Raw genomic sequence first — 25,590 nt, 5'->3', positions numbered from 1 at the left:
TTGGAGAGCATCTCCCCAAGCCTGGTCTGCATGATCATTGCATTAGCTCCTCATACGGGGCTGACATGTGCAGCTGGGATGTTGTTTTTCTTTTAGTTATTAGTTGTATGTGTTTTTTTTTACAAAATATTGGACTAAGTCCACCCTTCTTCTTTTGCCCAGGCTCCAAGGCTGCCCCTGCTGAGAGCCCCTGAGACACTGAACTCTATGGGAGCAGAGACCACTTGACTGCACTCAGCACCTTTCAGGATCAGGCCCTAGGTAATTATTCTAATTCTCTGCCTGCATGATGGGTGAAATTTGATATTTTGGGCTATGCATACCATCTGAAATGACATTCCTAGTTGTGTGTCCCATGAATCCATGTATTTCTTTTCTTTCCTCTGAGGGCTGACACTGGCAATGTATCTCCTCTGCTTCCAGAGGGGGAGTTATAAAATAGTTTGGGTTGCAGGGACCTTCCCAGCTCCCCCAGTGCCCCCCCTGCCATGAGCAGGGACATCTGCACCAGCTCAGGTTGCTCAGAGCCCCGTCCAGCCTGGCCTGGGATGTCTCCAGGGATGGTTCATCCACCACCTGAACTGCTGGGTCACTGTTGTGGCAATGGTCACCAGCTCTTCTGCTTGGGAAATTCTCCTGAAGTGAAGTTTTAGAAAGCTATAAAAACAAATTAAAAAGTTTTCACTCCCATCAGAAGCAATCAAAGGCTTAAAATATCAATATTTGCTGGCAAGGATGTGTGTTCAGGTTGGACTTTTAAGAAGGGCTCAAAAGCTACAGCCGCAGGAGGCTGCTTTCTAAAATACGTCTGGCAGCTATTTTCTGCAGAAGAAAAAGCTGTGAAAATGTTATTTACCCAGGTTCACAGCAGCTGCATTCTCTCCTCCATACCTGGCCTCATTGTTGTGCCTTTGTGAAACGTTAAAACTTTGCTCCAAGGTGGATAGATGGAAATCAAAGGTCCTAGGGCCAAGCAGTGCATCCTCGTTGAGATGCGGTGTCAGCCCGATGCCTCACCTGAGGCGAACACGGGCAGGATTTAATCCAAGCGTTATTCTTTCAGCCCAGCAAGGCCAGCTCAAACTCAGAGCGGGAGCTTGAGAAGGACCTCGGGGTGGATTTGGAAGAGGAGTAAGAAGGGAGCCAGCAGGATGCTGTGGATGTTGCTCTGAAACACTAAAGATGAGGGATTTTCTGGAGGGTTGGCTTCCTGAGCAAGATGTTTTTCCTCATAAAATTCTCTATGTCTTTAAAAGTATCGGTCAACAAAGCAGTATAATTCTTAACTGAGTCTGTTGGATTTTTTTCTCCGATAATTCAGTCAATAAATCCGAGCTTCCCACTGATTTTCAGCAGAGGTTAAAGCCCAAGATTGAGGTGTTACGAGGGAGAGATCGTGTGTCCCTGGTTGCTCTCCCAGAGCATCCTCCATGCCTGCAAAAACAGAGGCTCTTCTCTGTCCCTTGCAGTGCCGTACGGTGACATTTTTGGGACCCAGGCCTGAGGACTTTGACTGGGTTGTTTCCCATTTTGATAATCTCCATTTCAAATACTCTATACACAGCATTGTGCAGGAAATTTTACAAAAAAGCCAACTAATATCCTTCTCTCTTGAATATTGCGGTGGGGAGCTAAGCTCACATCTCCATTGGAGAGAGAGAAGACACAAGTGGTGAAAACAGGCTCAGAAAGTGAAAGAGAGAAAAATGAAGAGTGACAAAGAATAAATACATTCACCGTCAGGGCCGTGGTGTGGTATTTTCCCCCGTCCACTCTGAATTTGTGGGGATGGAGTGCTTTCTCAAAGCTCATGTGCTCCGTGTTTAAACCGCAGTTGTCAAAAGCTCGGAGAGTAACTAAAACAAAAGTGTCATAGGTCAAATGGATGTTTTCCAGTTGACCAGCGAGCAAAGTAAATCCTGGGGAAGGAAATAACCCACCAAACATCCACCCGGTCTGCGTCCTTCACCCTGCTGCTGGTGGCAGGTCCTCCAAGGACCTTCAAGCTGGTGGCAGGTCCTCCAAGGACCTCCAAGCCGGTGGCAGAGCTGCCTCCACAGCTGGAAACTCTGCAAGCAGCATCCTCTCCCCACCAACAATTTTTGTGCAAATTTAACACTATCAGATCCAAATTTGATCTATGTCAGCGATCAAGAGGATCGAGAGGATCAATAGGTTGCTTCAGGTTGGAGACAAAACATCTGCCTATTGAGGAACCTGGGCTGGAGGTTCCATCCTAAGACCCTGCCATGCGTCTTCAGCTGAGGGTTGAGCTTTACTGCTATAAATTCGGAAGGTTTGGATGGGCGACGATCTCGGGGAGCATCAAGGCAAGTGCATCTCCACTGCGGCTTCACGCCGTCCCTTGCAACGTCCCCCCCAATTTTCGGCTTGGCCGATTGCTCTTCGATGTGTCGTAACCTGAAAATAAGGATAGATAAAGGCAAAATGTTCCGGGAGCGATGCCAAGCCGAAGGGACTGAATTACTAAAAGATCTGTATCTGGATAACGGATTTGTGCTCTTTAACAACTTTTAAGAGAAAATGTGGTGTTAGCAGGATCAGATTGGGATCATCCTAAGAAATAGAGCCTTCCTTTAAGAATTATATTGCTTTTTATTATTATTATTTTAATAATAATAATATTTCCCCAGAAAAGACATATATGAGGATATTATTTGCGTAGGAACTGAAAATGAACCTGAAACGATCAGCATATTTTTTTAAGGGCACTTTACAAGTCACTTGGCATTGGAAAAGGTACAACTATCCGTCAAAGCAAAGCTTGAGGATAAAATAATTAGAAATCACACAACCATAGCAAAGGAAGATTAGGGCTAAAATTAGAAGCCATAAAGTTGTTTTTAGATTAGGTTGGAATCTGAGCAGGCTGTTTTATTGTACTGTGTTACTTCAGAAAATGCAAGGTGAGAGGTGTGAATTGCCTGGATTTGGGTGTGTTTCAATGGAAATGCTATTGCTGGCGTTAGGTGGGATGATCTGTGAGATAATTTTCGGGGAAGTCCTTAGGGAATGGAAGTAAAATCCACCATGGAAGATGAGGAGCTGCCATAGGTGCTGGGTTCAATGCTGGGCTCTGCTTCCCACTCCCTGGGAACCATAAGGTTGGTTGTTTCAGAGTTCTGGTGGCCAAATGCCCATATTTAAGCCAGAAACTGTGGTGGGATGGCTAGGGTGGGTGCGAGATGGAGCTGCTGTGGTCCTGGGACCCAAGGTGGCTCTTGGGGACCAAATAGCAATGTTAGACGGGGCACAGCCCATGGAACTTGATGTGTGTGCTGGATCTTCTTACACATGAACAGGAATGAATCCTCTGTCAGAGGAGGCCACAAAAAATGATCAGAGGACAGGCTGAGAGAGTTGGGGTGATCAGCTGGAGAAGAGAAGCTCCAGAGAGACCTTAGTGTGGCCTTTTAGTGCTTAAAAGGGGCATGTGAGAAAGATGGGGACAGACTTTTGAGCAGGGCCTGTTGTGACAGGACAAGGGCTGATGGTTTAAACTAAAGGAGAGAGATTCAGGCTGGACATGAGGAAGGAATTGTTGTCCCTGAGGGTGGTGAGAGCCTGTCCCAGGTTGGGCAGAGAGGTGGTGGCTGAACCATCCCTGGAGACATCCCAGGCCAGGCTGGACGGGGCTCTGAGCACCCTGAGCTGGTGAAGATGTCCCTGCTCATGGCAGGGGGGGCACTGGGGGAGCTCAGAAGGTCCCTTCCAACCCAAACTATTCTGTGATTCTCTGATTCTGTGACATATTTGACATGGAACTAGTGAAAGAGTCCAGTAGTACCAAGGAGGAACTCCTCCATCTGGTCTTTCACACAGAATCCCAGAATGTGAGGGGTTGGAAGGGACCTGGAAAGCCCATCCAGTGCAATCCCCCCATGGAGCAGGAACACCCAGATGAGGTTACACAGGAAGGTGTCCAGGCGGGTTGGAATGTCTGCAGAGAAGGAGGCTCCACAGCCCCCTGGGCAGCCTGGGCCAGGCTCTGACACCCTCACCCCCAACAAGTTTCTTCTCATATTTAAGTGGAACCTCCTGTGTTCCAGTTTGAACCCATTACCCCTTGTCCTACCACTGGTTGTCACCGAGAAGAGCCTGGCTCCATCCTCCTGACACTCACCCTTTATATATCTGTAAACATTAATGAGGTCACCCCTCAGTGTCCTCTTGTCCAGCTCCAGAGCCCCAGCTCCCTCAGCCTTTCCTCACACGGGAGATGCTCCACTCCCTGCAGCATCTTGGTGGCTGCGCTGGACTCTCTCCAGCAGTTCCCTGTCCTGCTGGAACTGAGGGGCCACAACTGGACACAAGATTCCAGGTGTGGTCTCCCCAGGGCAGAGCAGAGGGGCAGGAGAACCTCTCGGACCTATTGACCACCCCAGGTCCAGATGGGTTAATATTTTCCAGTGAAAATGTCCTGCCACTGAATTCCTCCTAAGTCCAAGTGAGCATCCCAGGAGTGTACGGGGTGGAGAGAAACTGGCATGTTCCACGTATAAATGTCTTCAGAGAAAAAGTGTCTTGATATAGTCTAATGTAGTTGGAGTGGCATAACATAAGTGAGAAGGTTGGAGGACAAGGTCAGGCACATCCAGGCATTCTCACCATGAAGGTGGCCAACCAAAGGTCCCTGTCACACAGAGGAAGGTGCATTCTTCAGGGCTGGTGCCTTGAAATGCAGAGGGGGGGATTTCTGGGAGAGAAACCTGAAGTTTGTGGGATGTGCTGCCTAAATACAGATGGGACTGAGCAAAGCCCTTCACCTGGTCCCACCAGAGGTACCAAATAAAAGGGTCTAGAGGTTCCCTCCTGGCTGGGAAGCACCAGCTCGCTGTGACCACACATGATATCTGGTCATCAGCTGCATTTCCCAGTGACTGCAATGGGAGAGTGGAGTCGAGCAGTCTGCTCCCCCCAAACGCTCCCCGCCATAGTGCCAGATCGGAGAGAGCAAAACAACTCCTCATCGACTCTTTGTAGCCCGAGAACAGAGCCTTGGAGAAGTCCTGCAGCGGGAACTTTACTAATTCCAACTAACGGCTCCGAAATCCTGACTGAGAGGAACAATTGGGCATAGTCAAAAGGCACAGACAAAAGAAATGTTCTTGTATTGTAACAGCAAACGGAGCTCGATTTGGTCTGATGGAGCATCTTTCATATTCAAGAGCATTTCAAAGCCCTTTGCAGAGTAATGAGCCGCATGGTGACGGCTGGTGGAGTGGTGGTTTTGTGCCCAACAATAGGTGGCAGGGCCAGTGGAGGAGGACCTGCTTGGTGGAGGAGGACCTGCTCGTGGTGGGAGAGGGGATGGTGGCTGGGATGCTGGGGTTATTCTGCACTTTCCTGTTGTTTTTAGTGCAGTTATATCTCTGAGCAGCTGGAAGGACCCAGGACAGACTGGGAGATGGGATTATTTTTTCTTAACGCTAGCTCAGGTTGGCCAGTGAGGTGGTGGCTGAACCATCCCTGGAGACACCCCAGGCCAGGCTGGACGGGGCTCTGAGCAACCTGAGCTGGTGAAGATGTCCCTGCTCATGGCAGGGGGGGCACTGGGGAGCTCAGAAGGTCCCTTCCAGCCCAAACCATTCAATGATTCTATGAAGACCTGGCTGTGATTCCTGCCTGGGGAATGGGATTATTGTTTCCTTCTTGAAACTGCAGAAGTCCCTAGGTATACCTGTCGATCTTCTCATCTTGTCATTGCCTAGAAGGTCAGGCAGCTTGGCCTGAGGGACTGGGTGAGCCTCTGAATGCTCTATCCTCCAAAACTCAAGTGACTGAGCTACTTCATCCTCCCAGGAGTGCACTGACATCAGTGTGTGATCCTGTGAATTTAGCTGGTCCCATGGACCTGCAGGTCCTTCACGTGTAGGTCTGTGCTCTTGATAGGCTCAGTTTTTCTGCCCTTCTTTTATCTTTGTGGAAACGGAGGTGGAGAAACATGTTGTGACTCACATGAGAATCCCCGGGCACAGCTGGGAATAGACTCCCAGGTCACCATCTGGTGCTCTAATCTTGTGGTCTCCGGGACAGTTTTCATGAAGGCCCATGTACAATTCCAACTCTTTTATTTTAGCTAAACCAGAATAGCACTGGCACAGCTGCCTGAGCAGATCTCATAGTCCTGAAACCATTTCTATGGCAGGGATGTTTCTTGCCCCTTGTAACGGGAGGAAAAGGTTAATTGCTTTTTTAATTCTTTTTTTTTTAGAGGAAATAAATGTACCTACCCCACCCTATGGGCACTGCACAAATCTGTCAGCCCAGGGCGGGTGGGGGCAGCAGCTGGGCTGTGTTGAAGAAGGAGCCCTTGGGAGGGACGGGAATGGGGACATGGGTGGGGGGCTTGGCCGCCTGCCCGGAGCCGCGGGCAGGGAGGGGGATGCTGTGCCGGGCTATATTTGGAGAGCCTGGGCTGTGACGTTCTCTGCAGAGCCCTGGGCACTTCACATGAGTTCATCATTCAGCTGGACATGAGGAAGGAATTGTTGTCCCTGAGGGTGGTGAGAGCCTGTCCCAGGTTGGGCAGAGAGGTGGTGGCTGAACCGTCCCTGGAGACATCCCAGGCCAGGCTGGACGGGGCTCTGAGCAACCTGAGCTGGTGCAGATGTCCCTGCTCATGGCAGGGGGGGCACTGGGGGAGCTTGGAACGTCCCTTCAACCCAAACTATTCTGTGATTCTATGATAATCATACCCAGTGTTGGAATAAAAGGCTTGCAGCAAATGTTTTGGGATTAGGAAATGAGCTCTGGGATGAGGAAGGAGATATCAGACCTTTTCCTGAGTGACTTGTATCCTTCGCTACACCAGATCCCTCCTAACCAAGATGACCAGGTTCCAATGTCCTCCTCACTTTGCTAGCATTGGGTTGGTTGCATCTCCCGCATCCCAGCCACCTGCTGGGGATGGATGCCACCTGCGCTCCAGCTGGGTCGGGCTGTTGTCAGCAGCGATCTCGCATGCTGTCATCCTGATTTGATGGTGTGGAGACAGCTTTGCTATTTCCCCTCCTGTCTGCCTCTTGCTAAGGCTGGTTGGGGCTGTTTTCCAAGCAGGGGTGTCTCAAAGGGCCGGTTGAGTGGTGGCTTCTCCATGATGACCCAACCTTGTGTGGTTATTTTGGTGCCACTTCTGAGTTAATGCTCTAAGGAATATATAAAGACCCAAAGTTTTAAGTTTTTTTTGGGTTCTCATGGCAATAAAAATAAAGTCTTATGTGGTGGAGCCATAAGGTCAAAACAAAGCAGCTTGAAACAACTCAAAGCAACTTTCCAGCTTCTTGTCTTCTTGAGTTTCAAGGCATCCAAATTCAAAGCTGTTGTTCACATATATCACACAGAGTGTGCTGTTTGCACAGAGCCTGTCCAAATCTTTCTTGTTGTGCTTTTGTATCAGTAGTGACTGGTGTGAGTAACCGGTACCCATCTTTTGAGGACAGTAGGAGGCAAGTCTCCTCCTGAAAGGAGGTTGTAGCATGGCGGGTGTTGGTCTCTTCTTCCAAGTAGCAAGTGGTAGGATAAGAGGAAGTGTCCTCAGGTTGTGCTGGGGAGGTTTAGATTGGGTATTAGGAAAAAATTATTCCTGGAAAGGTCTGTCGGGCATTGGAACAGGCTGCCCAGGGCAGTGGTGGAGTCACCGTCCCGGAGGGACGTTGAAAATACACACAGATGAGGTTCTCAGGGACATGGGTTAGTGCTAGAGTTAGGTTAGGGTTGGACTCGATGATCCTGAGGGTCTTTTCCAACTGAAAAAATTCTATGATTCTATTCTAAGTCAGCCCTGGAGGCTCAGGGGACACTGTGCTCAGAGGAGGACCAGGGCTGAAGGTGGAGGTGATTTTGGTCCTGGTGGTGTGTTTGAGGTGGGTTTACATCCTTGCACGCCTTGCCAGATGGATGCTTTACTCATGGCTCTTGTTTCAGCTGAACGGTGCAGTAGGGACAGGAGAGAAGGTTTTAAGAAGGCAAGAAATGGATTTATAATCCCCAACCAGCACCGGTTGGTCTAGGAGAGCATCAGTCGAGCCTTGATGGTGTTTTCCAGTGGAGGGGCAGACCTGCTGAGCCTGGATGTCCCTGTGGGCGCCACAGAAGACGCGGTACCTGATAGTGACATGTAGCCCAGGGCTCTCTGCCCTCCCCGCCACATATCTGGGGTGAGTGGCTCATCTGGATTCAGCAGAACAAAGTTTCCTTGCCCCTCCTGTCTAGGATTCACCATCTGTTGGAGCTTTTAATATCACTTCATTCTCCCTCTTGACATCCCACGCCCTTGTCCCAGATGTATTTGTTTAAGTGGCTTTAATTAACTTACATTTTCCTGTGCGTGACAGCTCCTTGAGGTTTTGCTAGCTGTTTTTTGTCTGTCCACAGTTGTCACTGGCATGTAGCGCTTTCCCTGCAGACTGGCCTTCAAGCCTAATGTGTATTTCTCTTTTTCCCCTGCTCTGCGGAATCATTTTCACATACTGGAAGGAAATGGATTCCATGTGAGCCTTGTTACACACACTCCATTGATTATTAGGTGTGATTTTCCTGATCTCTGCTGGTATCTATGAGAATTTGGAGCGAGGAAGCCTGAGGGGTGTAGGATGATGGTTGAGGTCAGATAGATTTATCTTCACGAGTGACAAGACTGATAGCTGCGGAGTGGCGTGGCTACAGGTGTTATCATTTGGGTGTCTCCTCAAGAGTGAAGGTTAATGTCTTGCCACTACTGATCCATCACGGTGTTATCTGCAGGATTTATAGGTCTTCTTGTGCCTTTCCAGCAACAACGGGTTCATATTTCTGGAGCTCAGAGCTATTCCCTGGTTGCGGTCACATCAAAAACCACCAGATCTCCTGGGATCATTTGCTCTTAAACCCAGTGTTAAGAATAATCTCTGCTTGTTATTGTGTAGTGTTGTACTTTTTCAGTGGAAGAAGGTGGGCTGGGTGGGGAAAAGCCCAATGTTTGAGTCCTCTCCCAAGGGAAGAAGACATCAGGCAGATGAACAGTTGGACTCCATGATCTTAAAGGTCTTTTCCAACCAAAAGGTTTAATGGAATCATCAAATGGTTTGTGTTGAAGGGACCTTCTGAGCTCCCCCAGTGCCCCCCCTGCCACGAGCAGGGACATCTTCACCAGCTCAGGTTGCTCAGAGCCCCGTCCAGCCTGGCCTGGGATGTCTCCAGGGATGGTTCAGCCACCACCTCTCTGCCCGACCTGGGACAGGCTCTCACCACCCTCAGGGACAACAATTCCTTCCTCATGTCCAGCCTGAATCTCCCTCCTTTAGTTTAAACCCATCACCCCTTGTCCTATCACAACAGGCCCTGCTCAAAAGTCTGATTCTATGACTCTATGAAGGCAAGGCAAGCCCTGATCCTGACTTCCCGAGGATCGCTCAATGAAATGTGGGCATGAGGACGGTGGGGAGCAAGGAGAAACTCACATCTTAAAGTAAAATCTCTTAAAAAAAAAAAAAAAAAATATGTCAAAAAAATTAAAATGAAAAGGCAACTGACATGAGTGACACTTGTATGGTATCAGATAACACCACATCCTGAATTCCAGTGAGGTAGGAAATGTGAAGCACAAATCACTCAGGTGCTCCTAGATAGCGATAAGAAAAGCAATTCCCATTTAGCATTAGAAATAAAATAAGAGGTCCTGATAAACCCTCCCTGACTTGACTGGATTAGGGCTCTGGCTGTGAAAATTCATTACGGGCATGCAAAAGAATGCATATCTTGAGCTAAACTGACTATAAACACCATTTATCTAGAGAAGAGCCAGTTTGCTCAGAATAAATAGATTTTTTTCAAAGGGAAGAGAGGAGGGGGATCTGACAGAAATCTGTATGCCTGCCTTGTCATTTATTATGCAAATAAATCGCACACCTTTCTAAACCATGAAAGGTGAGTTTATGTTGGAAGAGCGATCAGAAGAGAGTACCAGCAGGTACTGATTTCAGGAGGGCTTCTGGTGGCGAGAAGTGCCAGGCTGTGTCGACGAGGGGAATGCAATTTGGTTGGATGTTTTCAGGGTTCCCATAAACAAACCAATTGCTTCACAGCAGTTTATAATCCCTTTCCTTTCCTTTCCTTTCCTTTCCTTTCCTTTCCTTTCCTTTCCTTTCCTTTCCTTTCCTTTCCTTTCCTTTCCTTTCCTTTCCTTTCCTTTCCTTTCCTTTCCTTTCCTTTCCTTTCCTTTCCTTTCCTTTCCTTTCCTTTCCTTTCCTTTCCCTTCCCCCTTCCCCCTTCCCCCTTCCCCCTTCCCCCTTCCCCCTTCCCCCTTCCCCCTTCCCCCTTTCCCTTTTCCCCTTTCCCTTTTCCCCTTTCCTCCTCCTTCTCCTCCTTCTTTCTCCTCCTTCTTTCTCCTCCTTCTCCTCCTTCCTTCTCCTCCTTCTCCTCCTTCTTTCTCCTCCTTCTCCTCCTTCCTTCTCCTCCTTCTTCTCCTTCTTTCTTCTCCTTCTCCTCCTTCTCCTCCTTCTCCTCCTCCTGTCTATTCTTCTCTTTCCTGTTTTCTGTAGGAATGACTTTGTATCAGGATCATGTGCAGAAGGTAACCCATGGCATCCTCTGCTCTCTCTGTGTCTTCAGCTCTGTCTCTTGTTATCAAAGTGGGTTAAAACTTCATCTTTCTGCTGGGCACGGCTTAGTAGAACACAACATGTTTGAGCTTCAGTCCGTGCTTGACTCTAAGTTGGTTGTAGGTGGCTGCAGAAGAACGTACCATGTTGTACAGGGACCAGAATGTGATCTAATGTCTTTTGTTCTAGCAATTAACTTTTTCAGGATGCTAAGTTTAGAAACAGAATTGAGCTGGTAGGAGCCAGGAATAATGGGTGAAACCTTGATCAGAGAGTAGAGTGTTGAGCCAATGTTATATGAATGAAAAAAAGCAACAAGCTGCAGGACGAGAGGCAACGGCCTCAAGTTGCACCAGGGGAGGTTGAGGTTGGATCTGGGGAACAATTTCTTCCCCAAAGGGCTGTGGGGCATTGGAACAGGCTGCCCAGGGCAGTGCTGGAGTCACCATCCCTGGAGGGGTTCAACAGACGCAGAAATGAGGTTCTCAGAGACATGAGTTAGTGCCAGGGTTGAGTTAATGGTTGGACATGATGCCCTTGAGTGTCTTTTCCAACCAAAATGATTCTATGATTCTATGACCGACCACCCAACATCTACCATGGCCGAAGGGGAAGGGAACGTGCGTTGACATTGGCCATCGCATGAATCTCTCTCACTTCTTCAGGGGAATTTTGCATTTGTGTTTTTCTCTCAGCGTTTCTGCAGCACTGGGCTGACCGAGCCCTTGGAATGATTCTGCTAATGGGATCTGACCTGATGGCTTTGCATGTTTTAAGTAAATTAAACACAGCTGCTAGGAAAATCCAGTAACCTTAACAGCACCGTGGCTCCGTTGTCTGCATTGTAATTACAGCGGCAACTGTCTGGAAGTTCTACTTTCTGGTTTATTTTTAAATAACTTCTGAGCTACCCTTTGATCAAGTGCTTCATCCCCAAGTCCTGCCTGTCCCTTCCCTGTCCTGGGTTTAACCATTGCTGCTTCTTCAAGTATCCGTCTCGTTGCAACTTTAAGTCAGTTGCAAATGCAAGCAGCTGATTGCAGAAATGGTATTTTTCCATTAACACATCCTGCAATTTTGAGCTGAGGGAGAATTTTAAGCCAGAGCCTATGGGGTACATAAGTACGCAAGCAGAGCGAAGTGTTTTATGGATGCTGGGGAAGCTCATCTTGAAATACGCAGCTTTTTCTGTTGCTTCAGCTGAAAGCCTTTGTACCCTTCAGAGAGATGGGCTTTCTGTCACAGTGAAAACACTTTAATCAGAAGCAAAAGGAGTTAGTTTTATGTAGGAAGCAAAACTAGGAGCCTAATTAATTCTCCCTCATCAACCCGTGAGTTGAACACGAGCAAACGATCAGCTCCAAGCATGGGCGTAGCTGCCTGCTCCTTCCCTTCATTAGAAACTCAAAGCATCTTCCCTGTGGGATCTGCATGGCCTTAAATTTTTGGAGGAAACCGGGACTCAGGGATGTGACTCAGGGTTTTGCATCAGAACCTGCAAAAGGGCTCAAAAACCAGCTGAATTTTAAGCATGGTGCAGTGCGAGGAAGGAGGTTGGCTCAGCATCGCGGGATGCTGGTCGCATCTTGAGGATGCTGGTCGCACCTTGAGGACAATGTGTTTACGGCACCAGAACTACAGATCCCCAACTGTGCTCAAGGTCACATTGTATTTGTTGAATCAGAGAATAATTTGGGTTGAGGGGATGTTCCCAGCTCCCCCAGTGCCCCCCCTGCCATGAGCAGGGACATCTTCACCAGCTCAGGTTGCTCAGAGCCCCGTCCAGCCTGGCCTGGGATGTCTCCAGGGATGGTTCATCCACCACCTCTCTGCCCAACCTGGGACAGGCTCTCACCACTCTCATCATAAATCATGGTTCTGGCTGCTCTTCATCCTGCTACTCTTCACTCTATCTGCTCTCTCATCTGCTGTCTGCAGTGCGTCACTGGATATCCATGTTGGAAAGTGAAGCAGTTCCTATGTGTTTCATCTGGGCGAAAGCGCTGAGCGAGTGTGATTTGGGTCGTAAAGTTTATGAGATTTTGTGTTTCATGGTAAATTTTAAATTGAGTTTGCAATCAGGAGACATTAAAGTTTGTAAAGGAAAGTCGGTGTGATGTGTTGCAGAACACAAGGTGGTAATTTCCCCTCTTAGATTGATGCTATCAACAGTAAAGTATGAAGCAGCTGCTTCTCTAGGATTGTTTTTTGGATGCATTCAATTTACGTAATTTATAGACTATTATTTATTACGTGAGGGTTTTTCTCCTTTAGTCGCTTTCCCTTTCCCTCCGTTACTACGATAATTCAGCACCATCTTATCTATTAATACCACTTCTCATCTGTACAGTTCAAAGCCCTTTCCAACCACGGCCAACATCATTGTTTCCATTTTCACACAGGAAGGGGAAAATAGAGGGGTGGGCATGGGAAAGGATGTCAGCACAAAGTCACAGCCTGGCCTTTTATCACAGAATGGTTTGTGTTGAAGGGACGTTCCCAGCTCCCCCAGTGCCCCCCCTGCCATGAGCAGGGACATCTTCAGCAGCTCAGGGTGCTCAGAGCCCCGTCCAGCCTGGCCTGGGATGTCTCCAGGGATGGTTCAGCCACCACCTCTCTGCCCAACCTGGGACAGGCTCTCACCACCCTCAGGGACAACAATTCCTTCCTCATGTCCGGCCTCAATCTCCCTCCTTTAGTTTAAACCCATCACCCCTTGTCCTATCACAACAGGCCCTGCTCTAAAGTCTGTCCCCATCTTTCTCACAGGCCCCTTTTAAGTCCGGAAAGGTGCAATAAGGTCTCCCCAAGCTTCTCTTCTCCAGCTGAACACCCCAACTCTCTCAGCCTGTCATCCCAGCAGAGCTGTTCCAGCCTCGGATCATTCCTGTGGCTCCTCTCCAGCAGGTCCATGATAGATGTGGCTTTTCAAAGGCCATTTGCCAGGTGGGATTTTCTACAGGGACATGAGTGACTTGATTCCCTTGACTTCTCCAGAACACTGCCCTATTCGGGGCAACACAGACTCTGAGCAGGCCTCAGGCTCTGAAGTTGCTGTTCGTTGTCAGAAACAAGGTTTTTAGCTGAGTGGAATGTTTTCTGATGAGGTGGGGTTCATCCATCTGCGTTTAGGTACCTTGATGGTCCCTACTTCTTCCCTAGTTGCCTGGGCTGCCTTCACCATCTATGGAGAGCAGTCATCACCATTTCAGTGGTGTTGTGTCTCTTGTCCTAAGGTAGATATCTAGCTGAGATCAACTGGATTCTGCTGTAGATTCTCATCTTTGCTGATGGATTCTAGCTAACTAGCCCAGGCTAGTTAATTAGCATTTTTCTGCAGGTACACAACGAGTCTTTGACTCTGAGTATCTCCTTCCTATCACACATTTCAGTATCTCGACATAAAAATAATTGACTGGAAGGAGAATTACCCAGAAAAGGCAGTGTGTACTGGGTTTTGTACACCCGGTGTCTTGTGCTCTGGTGTTCCACCACAGCTCTGTGGTTGCACGGCAGGTCCTGACATCTTCTTACCTACCTTCATGCGCCTCCAGAAGGGATGGAGTCATCCCAGTCTGTCCAACTGACTGGGGAGCGTCACTAGAGGAAGCTGTAGCTTTATTTTTTCGGTTGTCATTTCCTCATTGCTGAGACACCTCAGGTGCTTAGGCTGGGAAGGAAAGTCAGCACTTTATAGTTTTCTCCTCGTCTTCACTTATGTTCACCTTCATTTCTGTCTGACAACGCGGCAGTGTCTGCTTGCAGCTCCGTATTTTGCTTATACTTATTAAGGCTGCTAGAAAATGTTTCTGGCAGCTTCCTGATTCACTAATGTGTCTGGTGAGACCAAAAACTCCTGAGATCATATGAAAGAAATGGGCAGAGTGGGAAGGAACCTGTGGCCACCCAGCCATGAGGGGACGTGTGTGATGAGCCCTTCTGTAGGCTTGGGCTTATTCATTAAAGCTGAATCACAGCAAAGGCATTTCATGAGGCTTGGTTTTCAGATATTCCAAGAAGATGAAAAAATTTGATTGCAAAAGTCCTGGGCATTTTAAAGTCATATTTGATGGGGATTTATTGATGATGCTGTAGCAGCATCTGCTTTCCAGATTAACTGAGGGCTTGCAAACAACACTTTGGACGCAACCTCCACGATTATTTGAAAGCTAGAGAGCAAATACCATTTGGTGAATGATTCATGGCATGGCTTTGCGTATCAGTTGTTCCTTCTCCTTTCTTTGTCAAGTTCATTGTCTTCAGTAATGTTATGCAAGAGGCACCCAAACCCTGGAACCATGCTGGAGATGTTTTTATGTGCCACTTGTCACAGCAGGGGCCTGAGGGCACAGAGCTGGAGGGTGTCCTCATCTGGTGCAAATGGGTTTTATTTTGGAGCTGTTGGAACTTGGACCAGGAGCTGGAGGTGGGCTGCAGTGGAAGATAAAAATATGAACTTGGCACCTCATCTTGTGTTATAGTCGGTGGATGTTTGGTCAGTGGAGTCTGGAGGGTGTTTCACACCCCGAAATAATGTTTGAGTAACTCAGTGGCTCTCCAGACACCCCAAATCATGCTGATTGCATCCCCATGGGCTGCGATAAGAGGCTGGACGGAGCTCTGAGCAACCTGATCGGGGTGAAGATGTCCCTGCTCGTGGCAAGAGGGTTGGACTAGATGAGCTTTGAAGGTCACTTCCAACCCAAGCCATTTATGATTCTGTGATTCTGTATCTAGGAGGGTGTGTTCCGTTCATCTAGAAACCACTTCAAGAAGCTAAAAGGGACCTTGTGGCTGAGGGGAAAGCCACGGGAAAGGCTGTTTGGTTTAGAGCTTTTCATCCTACATGTGTTTTGGGAACGGGAGAGCGAAGCTTGGGCTGCTCTCAGCAATGCCCATCCTATTTTGGAAAATGCTATAGGGACACCAGGGCATCCTCTCTGGCTCTGTGTTTGCTGGCTCAGAGGGTTGACCATGAGTGTGGTCATTCACAGACACTGTTCTTCAAGCCCCTATTAATGACAATGGGTTAATGAAGCTGTAATTTGGGTGCAGCCTTTTTGTAGCCCAGAAACTCCCATTTATAACCTCATCCCAGGAGGATTCTCCTAAGCCTCAAACACTGATTTTTTTTGGATGTTGCGTTGCAAGCTGTTGTGTCCCCGAGTTCCCTTTGCCATGGGGAGAAACCGCAATGCAGGACTCTGTCTGTAGAGAGGAAACAACTTTAAGTAGAATTTAAAGCTCAAGCTCAGCGTTGCTCAAGGGAAACTAGGTGCCAGCCCCTGTCCTGGCACCAGGAGGAGGTTTTGCCTCGACCTTAGCAGAGCTGATGAGCTCCGGCATGAAGCCAGGGCATTGCAGGATTTTTGCCGCCTTTCCTGGGAATTTTGCCCAAAATAAAGATGAAAGGCACTCACCCACATGGAAATGCATGAAGCTCTTTACCCCCTTTGCTGATCACTTTTGGCCGTTGAGCAGCAAACGAGTCATTAGTCGTCAGCGGTGGCGGTTAGTCCTCTGCTAATGATCTGAACTGGGGCCGGGGCTAAGGAAGGAGGTCGAGCTTAAGTGCGGGAGGTCAGAGCAGCTGGATGCTCTTGAATAGCAGATGGACTCATTAGCTGTAGAGAAGTCCCTGTGTGGGGCTGATCGTGGCCCCGGAGCTTGGCCATCCTGCACGGCTGCAGCCACCGCGGGCTCTACCAGCCACCTGTGCTCTGGGCATCGCTTGCTGCCAAAATGTCCTCGTGATGATGGTTGGAGAAGCATGAAAATGAAAAATACAGACCAACACAAAGGTTACCTGTTGTGGTTTTCCTCTGTTTTTTGTTTGTGCGCATGCAGCAATTATCTTACCAGTTTAATAAAAAGGGTAGAGTGGTCAGAGCCCCTGGTTCCTTGGTCCCAGGACAGTCATAGAATCGTAGAGTCATTTTGGTTGGAAAACACTCTCAAAATCGTTGAGTCCAACTGTTAACCCACCCCAGCACTGCTCCATGTCCCTGAGAACCTCATCTATGTCTATGTTCAACCCCTCCAGGGGTGGTGACTCCAGCACTGCCCTGGGCAGCCTCTTCCAATGCCCCACAGCCCTTTGGGGAAGAAAGTTGGTGGGAACCCCTTGACCCTGGCCAAAACTCATGTACAAACCCAGGTTTAAGGACAGATGTGAGCTGTTGATGCCTTTCTGGGGAAAATACCCCAGATCATGAGCTCATTGCTATTTTAGCACGTAGATACCGCTTCTCCAGCTGCCTGCTCAACCACAGGAGCAATTTCCAGCTATGCTGTCCCACAGCTTCTGTGTTGTATTGGCCATCATGGTCTTCCTCTCCACCCTTGCCCATGAGGAGACCTCGACCACCACCCCCCAGCTGTACTAGAGGGGCTCTGGGCCCCATTAATACGATGGCTGCATGCTGGTGGGCATCTCACACCTTGAGGTTGTGTTGAAAGGGAGTCAGCCCATGCTCTGAGTCCTGCCCACCTTCAGCCAAGCTTCTGGCCACCTTATCGATCACCGTCCACCTCGTAGCTGGCATTAGCAGCCATCAGCATTTTGTGATCTCCTCTAGCATGTTCTGTTGACAGTTCTTAACACCTCCTGCGTGGAGATGTCAGCTCCCTGTTGGGAACTGCCAACCCACCGTCTCCAGAATTTGCAAGCACAACGTGGTGGCCAGGAGCTTATTTTTCCCAAAGTTTTTCCCAAGCTAAGAGGGAGAGAGGGCTTGTACGGGCAGAATTGGGTGGATGCCGGTCGTACGGCCTTCCTCCTCCACACCCCATCACCTGTGGGCCGTGGGTTTGTTGTTGGTACCGCCGAGCTACCACGGACAACCAAGCTCTGGGTGTAGGAGGACACAAGAATTCAATAATCCCATAGCGACCAAGGTGTCGTATTTATCCACCGGCTGGGGGGTGTGATGCATGAAGCATCTGACGGGATCTGTTTCTGGCCTGTTCACCTCCCAGCTGTCACAGGAGGAGATGTGATACGGCGGGAGGATGGGTTGGGTTTACACCTCCATGGCACGGTGTTGCTAGGTGATGTTGTGCTGCAGGCACAAGGGGTGATGAGCAGAGAAACCCTGAACGGACCGTGGAAAAATGGGGGGTAGGGGAGCAGGAGCAGTTTGGTGGTTCCTCATCACCCTGGCAGAAGGTTTCTTTGGATCTGAACCAGAAGCTCCGTTCTGGATCTGATGAAGGTGTTTCTTTTTTCTCTTTGTTGTTTCTTAGGAAATGGTCAGAGGAGCAAAGGGAGCATCGCTGGAGATTTGAAACAAAAACAAGGGTACCGGTGAGTGCACTTTGGGGGTGCTGAGCAGGTGGCTTTGTGGGGAGAGCTGGTGGCTCATCGCAAGCAGGACGTGAGCTGAGGAGCACAAAGTGGCTGTCTTGATGTCTTTCTGGGATCTTGAGGGTCTAATTCCATCCTTCATTTACTGGGGGCTCCTGTGGGAGATGAGACCTGAGTAGTTTGTAATGTTGATGAATCAGCACAAATCAGCTTCACCACCACCACGATTCTCCGCTGTTATCAACGACCAAACGGCTAATTGCTCTTTCTGTAAATCCCTAGAAGATGCTCTCATAAATACTCGTGTTCTCTGCGCCGCAGTGCTGGGAAGAGCAGGCGGCAGAGGCACTGGCAGCTGCACGGGAGTGCGCTGAGCAGCAATATTTGTTAATGCTTGGAGTGATTTTGGCTTTTGTTGTGCTTGGCCCCATTGCAGATACAGTCACGGGGCTGTGAGCTGGGTGACATTTCAAGGTCCTCTCCAGGCCTGTTTTCTGCAGCTGTCAGGCGGGAGGCGCGGGCTTGAGTGTTTGCTTAGAGTTCTTGAATAGGAAGAAAGAAACATCTTGTTTTTAATCTGGTTCACATACACCAGAGCCAGCTCCTGAGTTGACATTGCTGAAACGAGTTATCTGTCATTGCACCAGGTGGGAGACTGGTTGGCATTGGCCAAACCCTTAGCAGAGCTGTGCTCTAAGTCCCCACGGGTCCCTATCCATCAGGGACCAAATCCCTGTGTCCCCCTGGCCCCCAAACTGCACATGTGTTATGAATGCTGAGGAGCACCTCGGTGCTGGGTTATCACAGAATGATTTGGGTTGGAAGGGACGTTCCCAGCTCCCCCAGTGCCCCCCCTGCCATGAGCAGGGACATCTTCAGCAGCTCAGGTTGCTCAGAGCCCCGTCCAGCCTGGCCTGGGATGTCTCCAGGGATGGTTCATCCACCACCTCTCTGCCCAACCTGGGACAGGCTCTCACCACCCTCAGGGACAACAATTTCTTCCTTATATCTGTTCTTGCACCTGTGCTATAGCCCGGACTACGTGGACATGCAGGAGCAGTGGTGGTGGGTGGTGGATCGTGGGGAGATGTGGATTGTAAGACTCATCTCAGCTCCTTACAGTTCCCCAGAGGTCAGTGTTGGGTCCAGTCCTGTTTAACATCTTTATTGACGATTTAGATGAGGGGATTGAGACCATCATCAGCTAATTTGCTGCTGACACCAAGTTGGGAGGGAGTGTGGAGCTGCTGGAAGGCAGGAGGGCTCTGCAGAGGGAGCTGGAGAGACTGGAAAAATGGGCCCATTCCAATGGGCTGAAGTTCAACAAGGCCAAGTGGCGGGTCCTGCCCTTTGGCCACAACAACCCCCTGCAGCTCCAGGCTGGGCACAGAGTGGCTGGAGAGCAGCCAGGCAGAAAGGGACCTGGGGGACTAATGGCCAGGAAGCTCAACAGGAGCCACCAGTGTGCCCAGGTGGCCAAGAAGGCCAATGGGATCCTGTCCTGGATCCAAACCAGCGTGGTCCGCAGGACAAGGGCAGTGATCCTTCCCCTGCGCTCTGCATTGGGGAGGCCACCCCTGGAGTATTGTGTTCAGTGCTGGGCCCCTCAGCTCAGGAAAGAGATTGAAGTGCTGGAGGGTCCAGAGAAGAGTAACAAGGCTGGGGAAGGGACTTGAGCACAAGCCCTATGGGGAGAGGCTGAGGGAGCTGGGCTTGTTTAGTCTGGAGAAGAGGAGGCTTAGAGGTGAGCTCAGCACTCTCTAGAACTACCTGAAGGGCAGTTCTAGCCAGGTGGGGCTTGGTCTCTTCTCCCAGGCATCAGCAATAGGACAAGGGGCCATAGGCTTAAACTCTGCCAGGGGAAATTTAGGCTGGAGATCAGAAAGCAATTCTTTGCAGAGAGAGTGGTCAGGCATTGGAATGGCTGCCCAGGGAGGTGCTGGACTTGCCGTCCCTGGAGGTTTTTAAACAGAGATTGGCCATGGCACTTAGTGCCATGATCTAGTAAACAGACTAGAGTTGGACCAAGGGTTGGACTCGATGATCTCTGAGGTCTTTTCCAACCCAGTCCGTTCTGTGATTCTGTGATTCTGTGATTCTGTGATATGAGCTTAGATGAAGGGAGAAGGTGACACAGAGAAGTGCTTTCGGGAAGGGCTCTTCTTTAGACATTTGAAAACCAGATTCTTTGTTCCCAGTGATCATCCCTGACTCCAAAACAGGTGCTTAATCAGCGTCCGGAGCAGACAGCAAACTCCTCTCTTGCTCCCACACCTCCCACTCCCTCCCTGCCGCCTCTCTGCAATCAGCTAGAAAATAAGCTCCGCTTATCTCCCCAGGAGCAGCAACCCCTCTGCCTGGGAACAAGCCAACTGGAAGGGTGCGATCCCCAGCCTGGAGGTGTTGGAGCGTGTCCCCACTCCTTGGGGAACCCTCACATCCGTCTGCTCCCAAAATTCAGTAGAGACAGTGATAACCATGGGGACCAGCGTGTATCAGAAGTACCGGGTATTTTATAATGCTGCTTTTCCCGATTTACACAAGCGAAGGTTTGGTCCCTTGAGCTCCTGCAATCCTGGAGTGATCCAGCTTATTAAACATCCGTTTGCACTGTCCTTAGTGTTAAATAATTGGCTTCTCAGCATATTTGAGTTGGAGGGGATCTAATAATCCTGTGAACTATCCATCAGGCTCCATTATCATCTCGGCACTCCTGCGCCGGCTGCCTCACGTCGGCTCTGCCTGGGGTTTACAAATAGATTTTGTTTCTCTGGCAGTTTTGCTTCTTTTATTCTCTCTCTCTCTCTCAAAGGAGCAGTTTCAGTCTCCTTACAATTTGTGCAGATGCTGCTCTCGGCTGCGACAGCATCTTTCTGTTGACTCGTGAGCGATGCGTCCCATCCTTGTCCTGGCTCCGCTTCTGCCGGAGTCCCCGAATGAAGCAGAAACCCTCGTTTGCCAGAGAGGAATAGAATCTTTATCTCGATTGAAAGAATTTCCCTTTCCAGCCTAAAAACTGATAAACCATCACACGGTTGGAGTTCCCTTATCGGTTTGTAGGATTCTTAGGACACAAAATAATGACCTGTCAAGTCCCCTGGGGCAGAGCAGCACCGAGCCGCTCACACGCAGGGCAAAAACCTCGTCTGTCAGGATGGTATTTTAATAAGGATGCTTCAGAGGACTCCTAAAAAGCCTCGTAAGCAGGTGGGTAACATGATAGCTGAGACTTTCTCATATTATTCTTGGCACCCAGTGCTGCCGCGGCTGGGCCAGCGATAGGAGGGATGCTCAGCATCTCTGTAAATCAGGCTTGCGCTCGCCCTCCCGGGGTCTGCAGCATCCTCGATGAAGTGGACGGGGTGGGAGACCGTTTCCCCGTGGATCAGGTTTGCTTTTTGAGCTAATCCGTCAGGAACCACACACGTGGCGGAGCCAGGGGATGCAGTTGCACGTGTGTTCCCCTCTTTACAGGCTCTGGAGCCGCTGCTGCATGTTTTGCCGATGTCAAGAGAGACATATGTAGGTTTTGCTCATGCAAAATCAGCTTATTTCTTTTTTATACAGGCTAAAAAATAGGTTTTTTTGGTGAAACATTGGGTTTATCAAGACCCTGATCATATTTTCAGCTGACAGGTGGGATTGCAGGCGAGGGGGATTATTAAAAAAGGGCCCGTCTCTGTTACAAACATCTCCCCAAATACTCCGAATGCTCCTTTTCTGACTCATCCTAGAGATATTTTTTTGCTCTTAGGTTGTAAGCCACACAAGGTAAATTCAAACAGCTTCAAACCATTTAGCTCTTCAGCCCTTGTGTTGAATTTTACCCCTGCATTTAAAGATCGCCCTTTAAAAAAAATCTTTGCTAGTTCTAGCCTGTCAAGAGGTGATTGATAAGAGGAGATGGACATCCTAAAATAGCAGCCTGGTAGTTTTTGTAGAAACGTGTCAGTGCCATTGACTAAAGGACAAAAACATTTAATTTTCCACTGAAATATGTTTGGTTTTGCAAGGATAAGTTTCACTTTACATCCTTGTCCTGGGTCTTGTGTATTATTGGGCAGGAGCCACCTCTAAGCTATCAAGCTTGTAGTGTAAACATAAAACAAAGGTGAATTATTATGGAAAAAGAGCTATTAATTCTGGTTAAAACATAGAGGAGACAGATGCTGGATGGTGAAAAGTGACCCACCAAAGTCCACATACCTTCAGCAGAGGCAGAAACCGGGTTGTCTGAGATGTTTGCAGTGTCTTAAAAGCTACAAATTTTACTTCCACGGAAGATTCGACAGTGCTGCCGCGTATACGACAAGAAAAAACATCCCTGATTTCTGCGCCTCTGCCCTAATGTCATTACTTTCCCTCTTCTGCAGATCCGCATAATGACATTCATGGTCACACACGCACATTAGAAACAACTTTATATAAAGAAAACGGATCTGGCTTCAGCCGGCTCTCGCCTCCTGCCGCCGTTACCTCCAGACCCCGGCTGGCGCGGGGTGAAACGAAAAGGGGAGTTAATGCAGCAGGGTCGCTCCTCGCCGCTGAATCGGTCAGAGCCAATTTCTGCAGCTTTTCAGCAGCCTGGCAGACCCCTGGGTAATATTTGCCTGAATAGAGCCCGTAAGTGTTTAAGCTGTATTGCTAGGAGGGGCTGTTTTATCCTCCGCATCTGAGATTTCCACCCGTCAGACGTGAAGCGGGTCAAGACTCTCGTGCCATTGTGCGCGATTTCGCGAAGGGAACAGAACACGCTCGATAAAAGAGAGGACTTAAAAGAAATGCTGCTTTAGACCCGCAACTTTCAAGTCCCACAATGCATCAAAGACCCCTCGGATAGACTTTGAAAGGGGCAGAAAGCATTACCTAATGTTTGGAGGAAATGAATAATAAAGCATCCCAAGTGCCTGGAAACTAATTTAGGAGTGCACATTGTACTGTATCGCCTCCGCGGGATTCGCTCCCCAGAAGCGCTGCTCACAAAAGATTTTAAAATATATATATATATTACATTTGGAGACCAACTTTTCTGCCTTGAAATACCCCCTTTTTTGTCACGTTTCCTGGTAAGAGTTACTTATGAAAAGATGAAATGCAGCCCGTGCTGCAAACACCGGGTCTCAAATGGAGCTCGGGAGCCCGTCAGGTTCCCCACTGTTCCCCTCCCCACCGCAGCCTTTTGTTCCTTCACGTTGAAAGCGTGGTGGGATGCTGAAGCACTGCCTGCTCGTGGAGTTTAGTGATACCTTAGGAAAAAAACAGAAAAACCCCAAACAAATCTAAAAGCTGTTTGTGTGGCCTTCGCTTTTGTTCCAGCAAAACCACCTTTGGGCAGAGTTGCGGCTGACCTGTTGATGACTTGCTGCTCCAGGAGCCTGGTGTCATGCTGAAGGTACCGGTTCTGATTCTGGTGTCAACCAGGCATGCTGAAGGTGCTGTTTGGAGCTGGAGATGCTTCTTGCCATCATTTGATTTGTTAGATGGAGTGTTTCTTCGTGAAGTGATCTCCACAGCCAACAAGGCTCCTGTGGGACTTGGGAACTCCAAAGCTTGTGTGGGCTCAACTTCTACCTTGTATCGTGAGCTGCAGGGTCAGGTGTAAGTGTGGCTGAGGGGACACTGAGGTGCTGGAGCAAGTTGAGAGAAGGGAACGGAGCTGGGGAAGGGGCTGGAGCACAAGTGTGATGGGAGCGGCTGAGGGACCTGGGGGGTTCAGCTGGAGAACAGGAGCTGAGGGGACACAGGGACACAAAGAAACGGCCTCAAGTTGCGCCAGGGGAGGTTGAGGTTGGATGTGGGGAACAATTTCTTCCCCAAAGGGCTGTGGGGCATTGGAACAGGCTGCCCAGGGCAGTGCTGGAGTCACCATCCCTGGAGGGGTTGGAAATACACAGAGATGAGGTTCTCAGGGAGATGGGGCAGTGGGAGGGGTGGGGTAACGGTTGGACTTGATTGTGCCACTGTACTTGACACTGGTGAGGCCCCACCTTGAATCCTCTGTTGGATTTTGGGCCCTCCATCATAGGAAGGACATTGAGGTATTAGGGAGAGTGCAGAGAAGGCGACAAAGCTGGTGAGGGGCTGGAGCACAAGTGTGGTGGGAGCAGCTGAGCGAACTGGACTGTTCAGCCTGGAGAACAGGAGCTGAGGGGAGATCTTATCGCTGTCTACAACTGCCTGAAAGGAGGTTGTAGCATGGAGGGTGTTGGTCTCTTCTCGCAAGCAGCAAGTGACAGGACAAGAGGAAATGGCCTCAAGTTGCACCAGGGAGGTTTGGATTCGATATTAGGAAAAAATTCTTCACGGAAAGTGTTGTCAGGCATTGGAACAGGCTGCCCAGGGCAGTGGTGGAGTCACCATCCCTGGAGGGGTTTAAAAGGCATCTAGATGAAGTTCTTAGGGACACCGGTTAGTGCTGGAGTTAGTTTATGGTTGGACTCGATGATCTTAAGGGTCTCTTCCAACCGCAGTGGTTCTATGACGTCCACCCCTTTGGATCTGGTGGGATTGGACTGATGGTTCTAGGAGCATGGGATTCAGCAGATGGGAGGTTTTGCTCACTGGGACAACCTGCTCCAGACCAGGGTTCTCCTCTGAGAATCAAACCCTGTGGCATGCCAGATGTCTCCAAATCCCACAAAACAATGGGAGATCAGGACAGCTTGGCATCCATGAGCATGTTTTGCTGTCCTCCCCTCCCTGCTCGTCCCTGCTGCCCACACTTGTCTCATCAAGATCCATTTTTACCATCTGCAAAGACTGGTTAAATTTGAGCTCTCTCTTACCTACTTCTCCCCCAGGCCACGACTAATTGAGGCCAGGAGGGCAGACAGGAGTGCTCTGGCAATATTTACAAGAAGAAGGGGATGTTTATGGGTCACCAGGGCCAGACAGGGATGTGGATGATGGGCATTGAGGAGGCAGCAGATGTCCCACCAACCCCAGGTGTAATTAATACCTCAGCTTTATGTCCAAATGAATTAAAACTGGCCTCCTCCTCATTAAGCCTCGGGTGCTGGGGCTGCTGTTTCAGTGGGACCTTCTGGGAGGGATGATGGTGGATATTGGCGTGAGGGAGGATGTTTTTGAGTTATCAGTCTCTGCAAGTATGGGGAATGGGGAGTTTTTAAGAAAAATGAAGTTTTCCCTCATCAGAGCTTAGCCCAGCAACCCTGCTAGGCTAGGCCTATTTATTTCAGTTATCAGAGAGGTTGTAGATGCTCGATCGCTGGAGACATCCCAGGCCAGGCTGGACGGGGCTCTGAGCAACCTGAGCTGGTGAAGATGTCCCTGCTCATGGCAGGGGGGGCACTGGGGGAGCTGGGAACGTCCCTTCAACACAAACCACTTGATCATTCTATTTGTTATTTCTTTTCTACATCCTTCATGATCAGGGTGTGCTCAGTCGGTGGCTCAAGATGCTGATGGTCTCAGCCACAAAGCCCAGTTAGGAGATAAGGCGCAAAGAGCGGTGTAAGGGGATGGCCCACCAGTTTCCCAGCCTTTCCATCACCTTTTCCCCTAACGCTGGAGGGCCAAGTGACAGAAATCTGGCCTGTCTTGAGCACTGCAGCAATCAGAAGTGAGGATAATTTCCCATGGAAAGGGGATTTGGCCGCCCTGCAGGGGGAGGTTCGTGCCCTGCCTTAACGATACGTCAGCGTCCAGGGACTTCTTAAACCA

At 49.3% G+C, this 25,590-nt stretch overlaps 1 protein-coding gene across 1 annotated transcript in view; it reads left to right on the top strand.

Moving 5' to 3' along the window:
• Positions 1-224: 224 nt before the first annotated feature.
• ZBTB7C (zinc finger and BTB domain containing 7C) overlaps positions 225-25,590 on the top strand; it is a gene marked incomplete at its 3' end in the record, with an annotated part of 92,429 nt that continues 67,063 nt past the window's right edge. The window contains exons 1-2 of the mRNA XM_080362269.1: positions 225-261; positions 17,847-17,907. The remainder of the gene's footprint in view (positions 262-17,846; positions 17,908-25,590) is intronic.

This window comes from Nesoenas mayeri, assembly GCF_963082525.1.
Source record: "Nesoenas mayeri genome assembly, chromosome: Z".
In the NCBI taxonomy this organism is placed as follows: domain Eukaryota; kingdom Metazoa; phylum Chordata; class Aves; order Columbiformes; family Columbidae; genus Nesoenas; species Nesoenas mayeri.
The sequence above is the reverse complement of the archived record's forward strand: the minus strand, read 5'-3'. Positions and strand labels throughout refer to the sequence as shown.